The sequence below is a fragment of the Apteryx mantelli genome, chromosome 4, assembly GCF_036417845.1.
Source record: "Apteryx mantelli isolate bAptMan1 chromosome 4, bAptMan1.hap1, whole genome shotgun sequence".
NCBI lineage: Eukaryota > Metazoa > Chordata > Aves > Apterygiformes > Apterygidae > Apteryx > Apteryx mantelli.
The window spans coordinates 45,307,212-45,322,154 of record NC_089981.1 but is presented as its reverse complement, the minus strand read 5'-3'; the positions used below and the strand labels follow the sequence as shown (position 1 = coordinate 45,322,154).

Here is a 14,943-nt window from a genome sequence, read left to right as displayed (position 1 = left end):
CGGCCCACGAAATGGCTGCCGGGGCCGCGCCGGGCCCGCGGCGGGGCGCCCGGCCGGGAGGCGCCGCCGCTCCGCCCGCCCCCCCCCGGGAGGCCGGGGCCGCGCCGGGCCGGTGCTGCGGGGAGCCGGGGCGGGGCGGGCGAGCGGCGCCAGCATGTGACCGGGGCCGCTCCGCGCGTTACATCACTGCGACTCCGCCGCGGCGCCCCGGAGTAAATAGCGCCGCGCCGGCCCTGCCGCCCCTGCCGCCGCCGGCTCGGGCACCGCTGCGCGCCGCGGGGCGGCGGCGGCGGCCGCTCGTCACCGGGGCCGCCGAGGAGCTGCGGGCCGCGCCGGTAACTTCTCCCTCCTCGGGCTCTCTGTGTCGGGCGGGCGGGGCCGGGAGCCCCGGGCCGCGCCGCGCCGCCGCTTCACGTGCGTGCGGCTCAGCCCGGCCTGCCCGCGGCGCGGACGGGGGAGGAAGCGCTTCTCCTCCCGGTTCCCACCCGCGGCGGCGACGGGGCCGCGGCAGCGCTCGGCCCAGGGCCGCGCCGAGCCCGTCGCGGGGTGGGCGGAAAGCGCCGGGTCCGGCCGCGCCTGCCGCTGCCGTGGAGCCCTCCGTGGCTCCCCGCGGCTGCCGCCGCCTCCGTGAGCCCCGCCGCTCCTCCTGTGCTGAGCCGCTGGCGATGGGGAGTCGCTTTCTTGGTTTGAATAAGAAGCTGAGTGCCTGTGGGTTTTGTTGTTTTGGTTTTGCTTGGTTTTGTTTGTTTTTTTTTCCCAGGCAACAGTAAGGGGGATGATAAAGATGATAGGTGGTACACTGTCATGCAGTTGAAAAGGGGCCCTGTGGTAAAGAGATCAGAGAACGGGTAGAAACAGCAGGTCGATGAACCAAGCAAATTAAAGCAGGCTAGTTTAAGGATATCAGTTAATCATGTCTCTTATTGTGCACCGAAAGAGCCAAGATCTGCTCGCTGTGTCCCGAGATGCTGTCAGGTACAGAATGCAGAGATGTGCTTGATATGTGATAACTTGTTAACTTTCCTCCTTCCTCGTTGTCTCCTTCTCCCAGCTCTGCATTTCTCTGTCTCATTCACCTGTTACATCCTGTCAACCTAGATTGTGAGCTTTCTGGGACACAAACTTATCTGCACAGCTGTCAGTTTACATGGTGCTGTAAAAAGATAATTTTTGCTTACGTTGGTGCTGGAAGGTGATGACTTTTCATATTTGATTTACATTGTGCTAAGGTCCACAGATCTACCACAGCAGGTATTCCATTATGGGACAGAAGCAAACTTTGGATCACAGGCAAGAGAGAAATACTTTGTCCCTTGACATTTCTGCTTCCCCCCCCCTTTTATTATTTATATTCTTATTTTCTTTGCAAGGGCACAGTTCCCCCCCCCCCCCCCAAAAGGCTTTTCTGAGGGAGTCTCCAATACTGAGTCACACTGCTGACTAACCATTTGGCTCACTTGTGTGTCAGACATTTTCTGGCTAGGACTGCAGATTATGATTGTCTATTGGGAATACTGAGCAGCAAAGCTGAGGGCACTTTCTGAGGTATTTGGAATATCTGCTGTTTCCCAGGTGTCAGGGAGAAGTCTATATTTGAGGAAAGATGGAAGGAAAAGGAAAGAGCTGTTTTTTACTTCCTTTAGTGATTGGTGAGCTTGGTATTAATCAAGGCATAAACCCTCTGTCAAGATAGTAACAGAAAAATTCTTTTTCCATTCCCATGAGGGAAGCAATTCTGTTTTGAAAATTCTGTTTTGAAGATTTCAGTTAAGTGTCACTGAGCTCAACCCTTGTTTCCTTTGGGTTGTGGAAAGAAGACATTGGACACAGCACAGATTGTGCCAGCACCAGCTGGAACTTGGCCTTGCTGCACTTCTGCGCTATGGCACCAATAGCACATTTACCAGAAGACTCCTGCTACAGAAGAACTTGCAGAGCAGACTATCTGTGTGACTTCTGAGGTAATCCATTTTTTAAGTATAGTATTGAGGTCAGTAATACTTCTTTCTCATATCCGCTTATGCACATGCATCAGTCTTCACAGAGGAAGGCCAACTGTTGGAAAAGAAAAGTAGGGGATAAAACACCACCCAGCCCCACCCCTGGAAAAAGGGCAACAAACCCAAAGCAGAGTCTCTAGTAAGGTGGGATATGGGACATTCTGGAACTGCTCAGGAGCGAGCTCTGTAGCTGCCTGAGGCACCTACAGCTACTCGTACTCTGAAAGGATGCGAGGAGAAGTACTATAGCAGGGGACTATATATATATTGCCTACCTTTAAAAATAAATAAATAATAATAATACTAAGAGGCAGGAAAATTTATCAATGAATTTGCATGTCCTGGCTATGTGCCTTGGGTTACTGCTGTTCCAGTTACTGCTGCTGCAGCTCTCTGGGCCTTGTCAGCATGTTCCCCTTACCAGCTGGCTGTGCAGTGAGGAGGCAGACGGTATGCAGAAGAACCGGCATGCAGCTGCAGAAGTAAGGAATGCAAATTTTCTGTCTTATCCTGATATCACATGTGTAGGAAGAATCATGTTTCCAGTGCATTAGAGTGCGTTTGATTGCTGTTATCTCTGTTCAGATGACTTTTCAAAGCAAGATGTTTTCTCTGGGAATAGTCCTCATAATTGTCAGAGTGCTCATTCTCTGGTAAACAGAATGAATTTTTTTCTTTTCTTTTTTTGTTTTTTTTTTTTGCTATTAGCTCCAATCTTTAGAAATGGCAATGATCTGAGACCACAAAAGTTAGGTCTCTTGTAATTAGATCTGGTCTGTGATTGTATGCCTATCAAGGCTGGCATTTTTTGAAATTTTAAATATTGCATTTGAGGTCTGTAACTGTTGCTATTTTTCACAGATCATCTTCCCATTTGCCCAGGGAAGAACGTAGAGTGTAACGTGCTTGTCTTGAATGGGTTGAAGAATGATCCTGCTTTCTGCTCTGGAAGTAGCTGCTGTGAAAGTCTCATTGTCACAGAACTGTAGGTCTTTGCATGATGATAGGAAAGCTTATCTGCTTTTATGTAATTCTTTTTTCCCTCTAAGTAATAAAGTTCACAGATCTGACTATCTTGAAGATAAATGCGTGTTTCAGAATTGAGATGAAACCTGACATCCAAAGATCATTTTGTTTCATTGGGGGAAATTGTTCTGCTGGTCTGAAGAAGAATATGGTACTTCTTCCTCACAGTATAGTAATTTGGAATGCAGAATGACATTCCCTTTGCTGTGGAAATTGTCTCAACTGGAAGGAACTTCATCTTAGCAGGGAATTCATGGGAATGCTTCCTGCTGTGAGGTACAGTTCTGCATCTAGGCTGCGAACAGGTTGAACTTGGTTATTAGATCATACTTCTGCTAATATATAAGTATAATCTTTGGCCTAACATTTTCATTGTGGCTACTGCAGCTAGAAGCTGTATTTGCAGTAAATGCTGGTTTGATAGATAGGAATAATATTGTTAAATTAGAAGAGGCCATCCATGTTCTGGCAGATCTTGTGAATTTCTCTGTTAAAAGTAGTATGATGGGTTACTTTAGCACTGCTTTTGTAGTTTTTGATTTGTGACTTCCTGCTTGGGACAAAACACCTTTTTTTTTTTTTTTTTTTTTTCTTTTTTTCCCCCCTCATTTGTGGAGCATAGAAAAATTCCTTTCTTGTGCCCTTACTAACAAGGAGAGACCTCTGGAGCCAGTGTAGCTTGCATTTTTAGATCTAGAGATCTCAAAACCAGATTTCCTGTAAGACAAAATTACTTGCTTTGAATGTCAAAAAGAAAACCTTACAGTAATAAGCTTGATTGCTGTATCATTTTATAAAGTGAGTTGAAATGTGTACACTGTCAAGCTTTAAGTGTCTCATTTGGGGAGGGCAAAGGCTAACTAAGACAGTGTACAGACAGGCAGGGCCAAAACTTCCCAGCATGTTTAAGGAAGGGGGGGAAAAAAAACCATGTTTGTTTAGTGAGAAGTTGATTGAGAGATGAAGAGAACAATGTCAGAGAATTAGAAATCTAATTCTCATTTTGAACAGACCATAACTGGTGTCTACAGGATTAAGTAGAACTATCTCATGGGATGAGAGGATTGAAGGGATTTCAAAGCTGTGCTGCAGAGACAAGTTGTGTTATATGCATGTAGAAACCTCTGTAGGATGTAAATAAAAGATGTTAGGCGAGTAGCAGGCTGATTGCTAAAGCAGATGATTGACAAGAGAGTAGGTGTCTCTCAACATGTAAGGTTTTCTATTTTGTTTTAAGGTTTTAAAAAAATAATGGGAAATGCACTTGTAAAACTTCTTGAAATGAGCTGGACTTAGAGGTTATATCCTCCCGCTCCCTCAAGAAAGAGGAGCAGTCTTGAATGGCAGATCCTAGCACGACTATGAAAAAAAACAAGGTTAATTGGTTTAAATCAAGACTTCCCACTTGCTGATTTAAATCATTATTAAAATTGGTGATTTAAATAATTCATTTAAGCCTTGTTTTGCATTTGATATTTTCCTGAGAGCAAGGTTTATTCTAACTGGTTAGGTTAATTCATTACTACTTCCTGCTAAACAGGATGATACAGTATATCTACATACGTTTATTTATGCTATTATATCACAATAAATGTTTGCATTAGAAAATGGTCATTTATATTTACTAGATGAATAATTTTTCTTTGACTGGTGCAAAGCTGCATTTAAATAAAAGGTCAAGTTTAAAAATATTCAAAAATAACTTTTTATAGTTGAACTATAATAAAGCACTGGATAGGTAAGAGAAAATATGCGTACTGGAGTGTGTGCCATTAAAACTAACTGATTTATTTTAACCAGGTAGTTATCTATGCTTAGCAAAATGAACTGTTTGTTTTTGGTCATCATGTCCTTTCAGATCTTTGAATGAGCATAACTTATCCTCTCTTGTCTTGTTTTTATTCATAGATTGGAAGAGAGAAACAAATCCCCCCTGCAACTTTTAGTCTTTTTTTTTCTTCTCAGCTTCAGGCAAACCAAACTAAATGATTGAACTGAAGAAACTAGTCTTTCTGCCCTTTTAAGAGAGATGTGATTAATATTTCAATGAATTCTGATTCTGTGGACTTCATGACTTCCCTGAGTTTAGCAGTTATGTTCCTTAAACGTTTCCCAGGACCATGTGCTACTTGGATAGGGTTTTGTTTGTTTGTTTAAATGATTATTTTAGGCCTTACCATAAATTGTCATTGTCTTAGAAAATAAATTTAGTGAGGGTAATTTTGAAGTGTGTAAAATCCTATTTAAATAAAAATGTTTAGAATTTAAATAGTCTATTTAAGATTCTTATGAAATGAGGGCAAAGAGGCAGGCTTCTGAAATAGCTCCATGGTGTATCTGTGTTGCCAGGGACATACATGCAGAAATATGGCAGCCCCCCTAGGAGTTTCCCTGTTCTACGTAGGCGTAGGTGTGCACACGCAGTGGCTTCTTGAGCACCTACCAGCAGGAACCCATGTGCAAGTGTTTGTGGGCACGTGAAGTTGTACTGTAACAGTCTTGGAGACTTGCTGTGATCGCACTTGCCTTGACATGCATGTGTACACAACACACATGTGTACGCGCACACACACACACTCACCCTCTTGCTATCCTGTGGTCAGCCCTTCTTGCCAGCATGCCTCGGCTTGCACGAGTACTGCCACCGAGGCTGGACAGCTTTTGCGGCTGTGTGCTTGGAGAGGGAAAGAAGCTGTTGTCCTGCCTTCAAATACAAATGCTGCGATTTCAGTCTTCTGCTGATTGACCGCTTCCCACCCTTGGCCATTGTCTGTAGGGGAGGAATAATATTTTGGTCTCTGTGAAAGGGTCAGGAGGAAGTCCAGCAGATAGCTTTTGTCTTTGTAACTGGTGAGGGACACAGACTTGGGCGTCTGCAGGGTCTGGATAGGAAGCCCTAAGGCTGCGATTTAGGGGTTTGTCCATATGGCACACTGCTGGGCAAAGTTGCACTGCTAGACCTTTAAGGAAGGTGCCAGGTCCCCTTCCTCAGCAAAGGAAGAGTGAACTGCTGTTGTGAGGAGTGTTTTAAAATACAAAATAGTGATGAGCTTAAATCATATAATGTAGCTCCTGTATCTAAGTGTGTCTGAGGAGAGGAGGATAACCTTCCTGGGTTATGTGGGACTGGAGAAAAAATTTCCCTTGGTCTCCAGAAAGCTGTCAAGTTGCTATTTGATATCATAGAAATAGAACAGGAGTGGAGAAAAGAGAAACCTTTGCTCGAGGAAAACACAAATTGCTCCCCCTCTGACCTGCACTTGGAGAGCGCTTTCTGTCATGCTGCTTCTTGCAGCAAGTTGGGAGTGAAGGCTCAGGAGAATACAGTAAGCAACCCTGAAGACTTTGTCCTCCCTTGTTTTAGTATTGTCTCCAACTGGTACTCCCTGATACTTGCTCTGGGTGGTGCCTTTTGCAGTGTCCCAGAAACAGCAGGCCATCCCCACCCTTCTCTCCTGATAGGACGATCAGAATAGGAGATCCAGATACCTGTTGGCTTAACTCCATTGCCTGCCCACACAGTCATACTCGCGCTCACATTTTCCAGCACTGATCTTGGGTTTGCAGTTAATTCTGAGAAGTCAGGTGCTGAGCTCTCTGGCAGTATAATATTTTACAGCTCCTACTTGCTTCATACAGACTCTGCCTGAGCATTAGTCTTTGCAGAACCCCTGGCTCGTGATTCTTCTGTGGTCATGTGTGAATCCTGCTATTGGTTTCCTTCTCCTTGTGGCCAGATTGGTCAGGAGTTGGGAAGGACCTGGGCTCCTAGCAGTAGGTTGCTTGTGACAAACCCTGGTAATCTCATAACTGTATTCTTTGTTTTTTTTCCTGTTAGAGCTTTTGTGTAGACTTCCTAATCTGTTCTCAACTGTACTGTCTGGACCATAAAAAAGCATTTGTCTGTTAGCACCTTAAATCTCTTTGTGCCTTGTGGGGGCTCTTTCTGGATGGATAGGGATGAGGTGTCCTGGGTGTTTGGAGATAACCTGCGGGAGTCAGAGGCTCTGCTTTCCCATCTGGTGGGTGTGCTGTGAGTGCAGCCATTTCACTGGCTGGCATTTGAGCAGCAGACTCTGTCCGGCTCTGGACTGTTTTCCAGCTGAGTATTTGTGGTGATGTCAGGCAGTGTGAGAAGGGAACATGACTTGGCAGGACAAAGTCTGCAGAAAGTTCAGCTCCACACTTGGACCAGAGCCTCAGAGGGAATGAGATCTACACACACACATTCTGCTGCACAGACTGTCACACGCCCTCTCACATGCTCCCTTCCTGTCACACAGATCCTCTTTCTCTCATTCTCAGACCTTTAACCCTCCCCTCTTAACTTTCATTGTGTGGATTTACACAGCCAAAAAATCTCTTCTCCTTATTCTTCTGTTATTGTACCTTTTAAATGTTCAGTTGGAATGACCCTCAGAGCAGAAATGGACAGACCATGCAGGCCAGAATCCAGAATAGTAAAGTCAAAAGCAGGGCAAGTTTACCTTGCACAGAACTCTTAATAATCTTTTCTTCTGACCTGTACCCCTACTAGTACGCTAGTCTTTACTCTGTGTTTCCTGGCAGCTCTTCTAATCTCTCTTCTTGCTCTCCTGCAGTCTTCTTGCTCTTCTAGTTTTGGATACATAATTCTACTGCTGCAGGATGGGAATCCTTGCTTCTCTTCTCCAGTTCTTCTATGAGTAGTGTTTGTGAAACCTGCCAAAATAAATTCCAGGTAGTAGATGTGCAGGGAATAGACTAAAATGTAGAAAAGTCGAGCTTATTTTCTTTGAAGCAATTTAAAATCCAATTCCAGTATCCATCTGATTTATTCTTTATATAGGTATTTCTGCAGTATTGTCATTTCTTTGTAACCTCTGTGCTACATCTAGGGATGATATTTCTATGAATGGGCATTGGTACTTTTCCCCGACTGCCCTTAAGGGAATCTTAATGAGTTTCCTGCCTGTTTTGCAATCCAGTACTGAATTTCTCTCTTGCCTGTGAGCAATAGTATTTTTGATTGATGCTTTTAGGTGGGATGGTGCTTGGATACTAAGTGCTATATAGATACATTTATAAAAAGGCTGTTTCCCAGAAACAATCCTGTTTCAGTTATGGTGATATGCAGCTTGCTGATGAAAGTACTCTTGGGTGGGAGGAAAGGAGGATCAGAAAAACAAACAAATGGCTGTACAGTAAACAGCCATGTCCTCTCCTTTATTCTACTCTTTCCTCTTTTGCCTCCTGTTCTTCATGCTCTTTTATTTCATAGATGATAGAAGATGGAGAAGACCAGTTCAAAAGAGAAGGTGGTCTGGATGAGGGTCTAGGAGCTGAGGGCTTCTCAGTTCTCTTTCTTCTGGCTCTACTGTGATTCATCTTACAGCTTTGGGGATGTTACCTGCCCTTTGACATCGTGTCTCTCTGGTAAAAAAACACTGCTGTTTCTTATTGCTGCTCTCTCTTTTAGTAGTAGTTGGATACTGACAGTGGGCTGGGGTGTGCTCCTGCTCAGAGGAGTCAACAGCAGTTTGTGATGCCAATGTTGAACAGAGGGACTGAGACAACTGGGGGAAGCTGAGCAGATTTCCTTTTTTCTTGATGCTACATGTGGAAAGCACTTGGCTAGCATAGGCACAGGTCATGAAATTTTATTCCTTGACTTTGTAGAGTTTGGTGGAGATTAAATTATTTCTAAGGAGGCCATCAGGTAAACAGTACTTTGTATTATTGTGTAGTATTACCATTTTCCACATAGAACCGTGCAGGACAAAAACCTGCAGTGCTGTTTTTGTAGGTATAATATAGTGGATTTTCTTATTGGCCAGGGACAGGGTTTGACCCTTTTCCCTGGCATCTTGCCTGTCAGGATGTTACTTTGGATATTCATCCTTGCTTTTCTTCTGTTCTGATCTCTCTCCAGTTTGGAGATGCCATCGGGATGGCATCTCAAATCCACCACGAGTCAGGCGTGTATTCTCTGAAGCAAGGATGTAAAATCTGTAGGACTGAGGGTTGTAAAGAAGGAATGTAGGATCTGAGATAGGATTTTCTTGTGTTCTGTGCCCGTAGTTCTTCACAGTGATTGAGGGGAGAGGCATCGCTAACTCTTTTTTTACTTCTATGAAAGCCCCATCTTAAAAACAGCCTTTTTGTCCCTTGCCAGTTACTGACTGCCATTACCTCCTGTATAGATGACACTGATGGGTATTTCCTGTCTCTTTTCATCTGTGCTCTTTGAGAAGACTAAGGAAACTCTGGGTCTTAAAACCATTATTGAAAAGGATGGCTGGCTATTGCATTTTGGCTAGCTATGTATAATCGTGTAGAACAAGGTACTGATGGCTGAATGAAGCTAGAGAAAGAATCCAGAAAGAAACAGATTCTCTGGGCATGTTTTCTATGCTGCCATGCAGTGGCATTTATAAGGAAGCTAAGGTGGGGCCAGTTCTCATTTTCAACTTTCAAGTAGGATTTGATGAGCTCTCACTGCACTTATGATGTGTAAGAGCAGATCAGCAGCAGGACTAGTGAACTGTTAACATCTCAACTTCATTTTTGCAGGCTGTGGTCTTGCTGATTAGGAGATTATTTCACAGTAGAGATTTTTCTAGGTTTCTTGAACATTTTTCATGTGTGGAGTGTTTTTTTGTTTTGGGGTGGTTTTTTTTGGTCTGGTGGTGTGGTTAGGAGCATGAAAGCATTGCCCCATTGGCCAACAGAGGTGCCCTAGGAAAAAAACAAACACAAACCAAAACCACCTTTGCACAGATACAGTTAGATGTGCAAAGAAAAAATAAAGAAGTCTTACTGATCAGGCAGGTTAATTTGTTTGGGGAAATTGTGTGAGTGGTACGGGTGAAAGAATGCTGTTGCCATTGTGCAGTGCATTCCTGTAGGGAGAATTTGCTATTATAGCTAATGCTGACAAACATATTCTTCTATAGACAAGGTTGCAGACTGGTTACCCTCCTCTCGCCTTCCTCCCATGGAGCTGCACAGAGCTGCCCTTTGCCTCTCTGTTAGGAGGAAGGGGCAGCTGCTCTGCTCTGTGTGTTTCATCTTCCTGGGAGGAGCACAGACAGGATTTTTCCTGTTTGAAGCCCCTGTCAAAGCCCCAATTGTGCTTCCTGCCATCCAAAGGTCAGTGCTGATAGCAGTGCTGATGGCGATGAGCTGGATTCAGAGCTAAACGTTAAGGATTACTGTGATTCACCTACAAACGGCAAGTTCTGCTCATGCTCTTCCCCGCAGGTGCTGCAGGACTCGGTGTTGCTCAGAAGTGGTTGGGCTCTGCCTGCTCCCATGGCGGGACTCTGGCTTCTCAGCTCAGCTTGTTGGACAGAGATGATGAAGGATGACTTGTCATTCTATAAGATAGCTTGGAGGGCAGATGGGGGATGCTATTGCTATAACATCTTCCTTGCTGTGTCCCAGAGCATGCCCTGTTTTTTTCCATTCCTCAGGTAGTTATGCTCTAGATTAACCAGAGGCTCAAAAACTGAGGTGACAGTGCAGTAAAAAGCCTAGGAAGAGTAGAAGGAACTTGTTACCCAGGCCTGGCTTGTGCTGCCCTCCCAAGTCCAGGAGACCTTGTGTTGACGGCCTTTAGAGGAATTTCATGTCAACAAGACCACCTCAGTCTGGACCTCACCTTTTATTCATTCATTCCCATTAATTAACTGGTAAAAAGTCTGTCCTCTTTTACCATTGTGTTGTCCGTCCCTCCCTCCCTCCCTCCCTCCGTCAAAGGGACTGATACTTCCATGCAAACAGGAAAAGAGGCAGAGAGAGCCCTGTGTGCAGTGTGAATGAACTCTAGTAACCTCTTCTCCTTTCTCCTCCTTTCAGTTGCAGGACCAAGGACATCTGGCAGTCCAGAGAGAGGGAGGGAGGAAGCAGAAAGGCACAGCCCATTTCAGGATCTTACGTGAACTGAAAGCAGTCACATGCATACTCCCTTTTCCCCTTGCTCCTTCAATTGCCATGGCACCCTTTGATCAGGTAGAAACCAAGAGGTGAAGGCAAAGGCAAAACCTCAGCCTTTGACAGACAAAGAAAGAGAGAGACAGGTGAGAGGGGAGGGAGAATTTGCTGCTGGATGAGGCATGTGAACAGAAGAACCAATTTCTTTTTGCAGAACAATTACTGTTGGGGTGAGGGGTTCCTTTGCAGAGCTTGTAGGTTCTTGGGTGGGATTGGAGTCAGCACATTCTCTCTTCATCTGATAGGCAATTTGGAAAGGACTGTTACCAAAACAGGGGGATATCCACAGGCTTTCTAGGAAGGGAACAAATCCTATGCTCTGATGATCATAGACAAGGAATGAGTCTGCTTTTTGATGTGGAACAAAGCAAATATCCTTTGGCTGATTTTGCCTTGGATTATTGTATTCTGTTTCATGTAGTACAGTTGTGCCTTATGACCATAACTCGCTTTGCTAGCTAATCTACAGCAGAGAGAAACTTCTCTTTTGCTTCAGTCCTTTATTCCTTCTTGCCTGGGGTAGAATGGAACTGACTTGGAATTTCTGTTGCTGTCATTGTTCATTTATAATAGCATATTCTCCGTATGTCAAGAGTATGTTAGTCATATCGGCTTCAGATTCATAAATGTCTGCAGCCCTCTTTGCGCCTTTGGTGTAGTATAAGTCTGATTTTGGAAGGAAAATTACAGACACTACTCCCCAGTCTCCCAGCACTCACCATTAGGGTGTTTTTCTGTGATGGCCTAACTTTCCCCTGCTCAGTTTCTTTCTTTCTCTTAGTTGTACTGTCTTTCAGAATAACACCTTCCCCCTCTTTATACACTATTTTTATGCCTTCCTGCTTCTCTTCCCTGTACTCTTTTAACCAAGTTGTACACTCTTGTTTATTTTAGTCTGTTCAGTTGTTAGTCACTTTCTTTGCTGTTCTCTGACCACTGCTATGGCATCCATACCTGAGCAGGGTAGGAGATGTCATGCTGTATGTTGAGGCCAAACTAAAGCCAAGGATGGAGGCACAGCCCAAAGGAAGTCTTTGCAATAAAAGTTGGGTGCTGCAGTGAGAACCCAGGCAAGCTCAGGGAGGCAGCAATCCAAAGGAAGAGGCAAAAGCATGGGCAAAGGCCATGCCAAAACTCTGCAAAGTCACGGGAGACTGATAAGGGAGGTGGCCAGCAGCAGGAATAAGGGCCAGGGTAGGAGGAGGGGAGCTCTAAAACTCACAGCTAGAGAGGCAGAGGTGGGAATAAGAACCTTAACTTGGAGGCAAGAGACCAAAACATGGCTGCCCATCCCCGAGGAGCAGGCTGCAGAGTCAGAAGTAACTGGCAAGACTCTTCTGCATAGTTGGTGGAGGTGGCAACAGCTTGTGAGGCTCACGGGCCAACGCTGTGTGCTTAGGCAACTGGTTGTGATCAGTTGAAGCTTAGTTTGGTAGCAGAGAATGAAAGCAATCAGGAGGCTGCAACTTTTTTTGTCAGCTCGAGACCGATGGTGACTTGCAAACTCCTTCCACTTTGTGGATGTCTTTATGCTTCTGAGGGATCAAAATGGATTATGTGATTCCAAACAGGGTCTCTGCACTTCTGTGTACAGAGGGATTTATGGCTGGGGCACAGAGCTAGTCTCTGTTCCTTGAGAGTTACAGAACAGTTCTTTCCCTTCTTAGTAAACATACAGTTCAAAATTACTGTTTATACCAGCCTCATGTACTGCTTTGCACACCTTGCATTTTCATGTTTTGTCCCTCTCATTGACAATCTGGAGTTGATTATTTTTCCTCACAAATTTTAACTGTTTTCTCACGCAATCTCATTTTATTTTCTAAGTGACATATTTACCTAGACTTATTTTTCTGCCCTGAAAGATACAAGTGGCTTTTTTGATGTTATCGTAATTGAAACCTATCATTTACATACTTTCACCCTCTAACACTAGCATCTTCAGCATTTCCTGAGAAATATGATGATGCAGACAGCAAGAAGAAGGAATGAACCAACAGGAGCTGGGAATAACCTTTTGTTCCTCTGAGACAACTCTAATGTAGAGCTGAGTTCTTTGGGGAAGTCTGTGAAAATATTCTAATTGCTATGCTGCAGAAGGTGTAGGGAAGAGCACTAAGTCACAAAATACCAGTCAGTCCTTATGAAAGAATTGGAACGGTGGTGTATCTTGAGGGTGCTTTATTTTTTGCTAGTGCCATAGGGTCCTGTAAAATGTCAGTCCTTCAACCCATTTTTTTTTCTCAGCTATTTAGATCTGCGGCCAGCTTTTGTTACCTGAAGCAGCATCACTTGTATGCAAACTGTGCATTTAGATTTCAATGGAGACCCTTGCTCACTGTTTTGACCCCAGTTTTCAGAGGTGGGTTCAGGCTGGATGCTGGTGTGTGTATTGCATATCAGAACATATTTAGATGCCAAAATGCAAAATTATTTCTCTGTTTTAAGTATCTCTGAAAGGCAGCCTTTTCTGTCAGATGCATGTGTTCATTGACAGTGAGTTTGTTAGGCCCACACGCAAAGGCACAGTGCTGTTGACACAGATGTTGACACGTGAGCACAGTCATGTTAACACATGTACACACATGGAAGGTCTCTTCTGATGCAGACAGGCTGCAAAGTGCTTCAGCTGGGGCTGGATTAGGACTCTGAAATGAGGATACAGGGTGAGACAAGGCCATTGCTGGAGGAGATAGTGAAGGTTTCTGGACAGTTAGCATGAGCTGCAAGAGCCAGGGCTGCCACCTCTAGTCTCTGTTACAGTATTTTCTGTTGTAAGAGTGCTGATCTTGAGACCATTGGTCTCTGGGTTGTTCAGTTGTTTCAGAAAAGGAAGAGAGGGGGAAGAAAAGAAGCAGGGAGAAACTGATAGCAACAATTTTCAGAAGCGCTCAGTGTCTCATTTGAGATGTGACAAAGGCTGACAGAGAATTGCTTCCTTCAGCCTTTCATCTATATTTGCTTCCTCATTACAGTCTGTCTGCTCACCAGGTTCCTCTGTTCTAGATGCTGCATTTGAGAGAAGAGATTGCCCCATCTTTTGTCATTTGGCCAGCTCTGGTTTCTAAAACTTACAGTGAGAGTTGAGACAGGCAGTGGAGGCAGCACAGCAGATTATATCAAGAAGACAGCGTTCCCTCTTGCAGGTACAGCTTGCATCATCCTTCTCCATCTTCAGTTGAAAAGGTGGTGCAAATAGGGACAGGTAAACCTCTAATAACATGATTTTTAATACAAAACCCAAGATTTTTGTCCATTTGAAAACATCTCTCCTAAATTTCTGTGCAAACTGACCCCTGGTCTAGTCATACAGCCTCTCATCTGTGTGCCTTTGGATAAAATGCTTGTTTAGTTTTCTTACTTAGCACTAGACTGCTACTGTTTGCAGTTAGGTCAGTTGTCCACAACCTGAAACTATTACTGGATCTACAAAACTAAAAAGTGCTGTGTCTTAGGAAAGGCCTTGAGTCTTCTCTGCTCTGAGCTGGCCCATTCTGTTTTGGGAAGGGTAGAGGCTGGTGCATGAAGTAGAAACATGTGGGTTGGTTTCAGAGCACGAGGATAGTGGCTGATACGCCTTACCCCTTGCTATGTCCTGGGAGTGTGCACATATTTATACTCCCCTCTCTACTGGTGACTGCAGACTAGTCACACATAGCCAGGAAGTCTGTAGTCTCTTCCTTAGAAACTCCTCTTTGGGCTCCAGATGTCCTTCTGACAGCAAGTTTCACTCTTGCAATGTCAGTTGTGGTTGTGTGTGGATGATAGTTTTGAAATCCCATCAGCCTGTACCCTGTACCTTTGTTTTCGCAACTCGTGGCTGGGCTGAGATGGGACTGGGTCACTGACTGACTTGGAGGCAGCAGGGCCGGAGCACCATCATTCAGTCCCTCAGCTGGAGATTCAAACTTATGCTTTGAAAAAGCACTGCAGTACTGCTGGT

General features: G+C 44.6%; 1 protein-coding gene across 7 annotated transcripts in view; it reads left to right on the top strand.

The window, feature by feature from the left end:
* Window positions 1-14,943, top strand: part of NR1H3 (nuclear receptor subfamily 1 group H member 3) — a 29,420-nt gene that overhangs the window by 133 nt on the left and 14,344 nt on the right. For 2 of the 7 annotated variants that reach the window (XM_067296367.1, XM_067296372.1), the window contains exons 1-3: window positions 1,400-1,961; window positions 2,375-2,482; window positions 2,862-2,985. The exons of 1 other annotated variant lie outside the window; for it this stretch is intronic. The gene's annotated coding sequence lies outside the window, so the exon portion shown is untranslated. 4 more of the 7 variants (XM_067296368.1, XM_067296369.1, XM_067296370.1 and 1 more) reach the window with 4 other exon arrangements.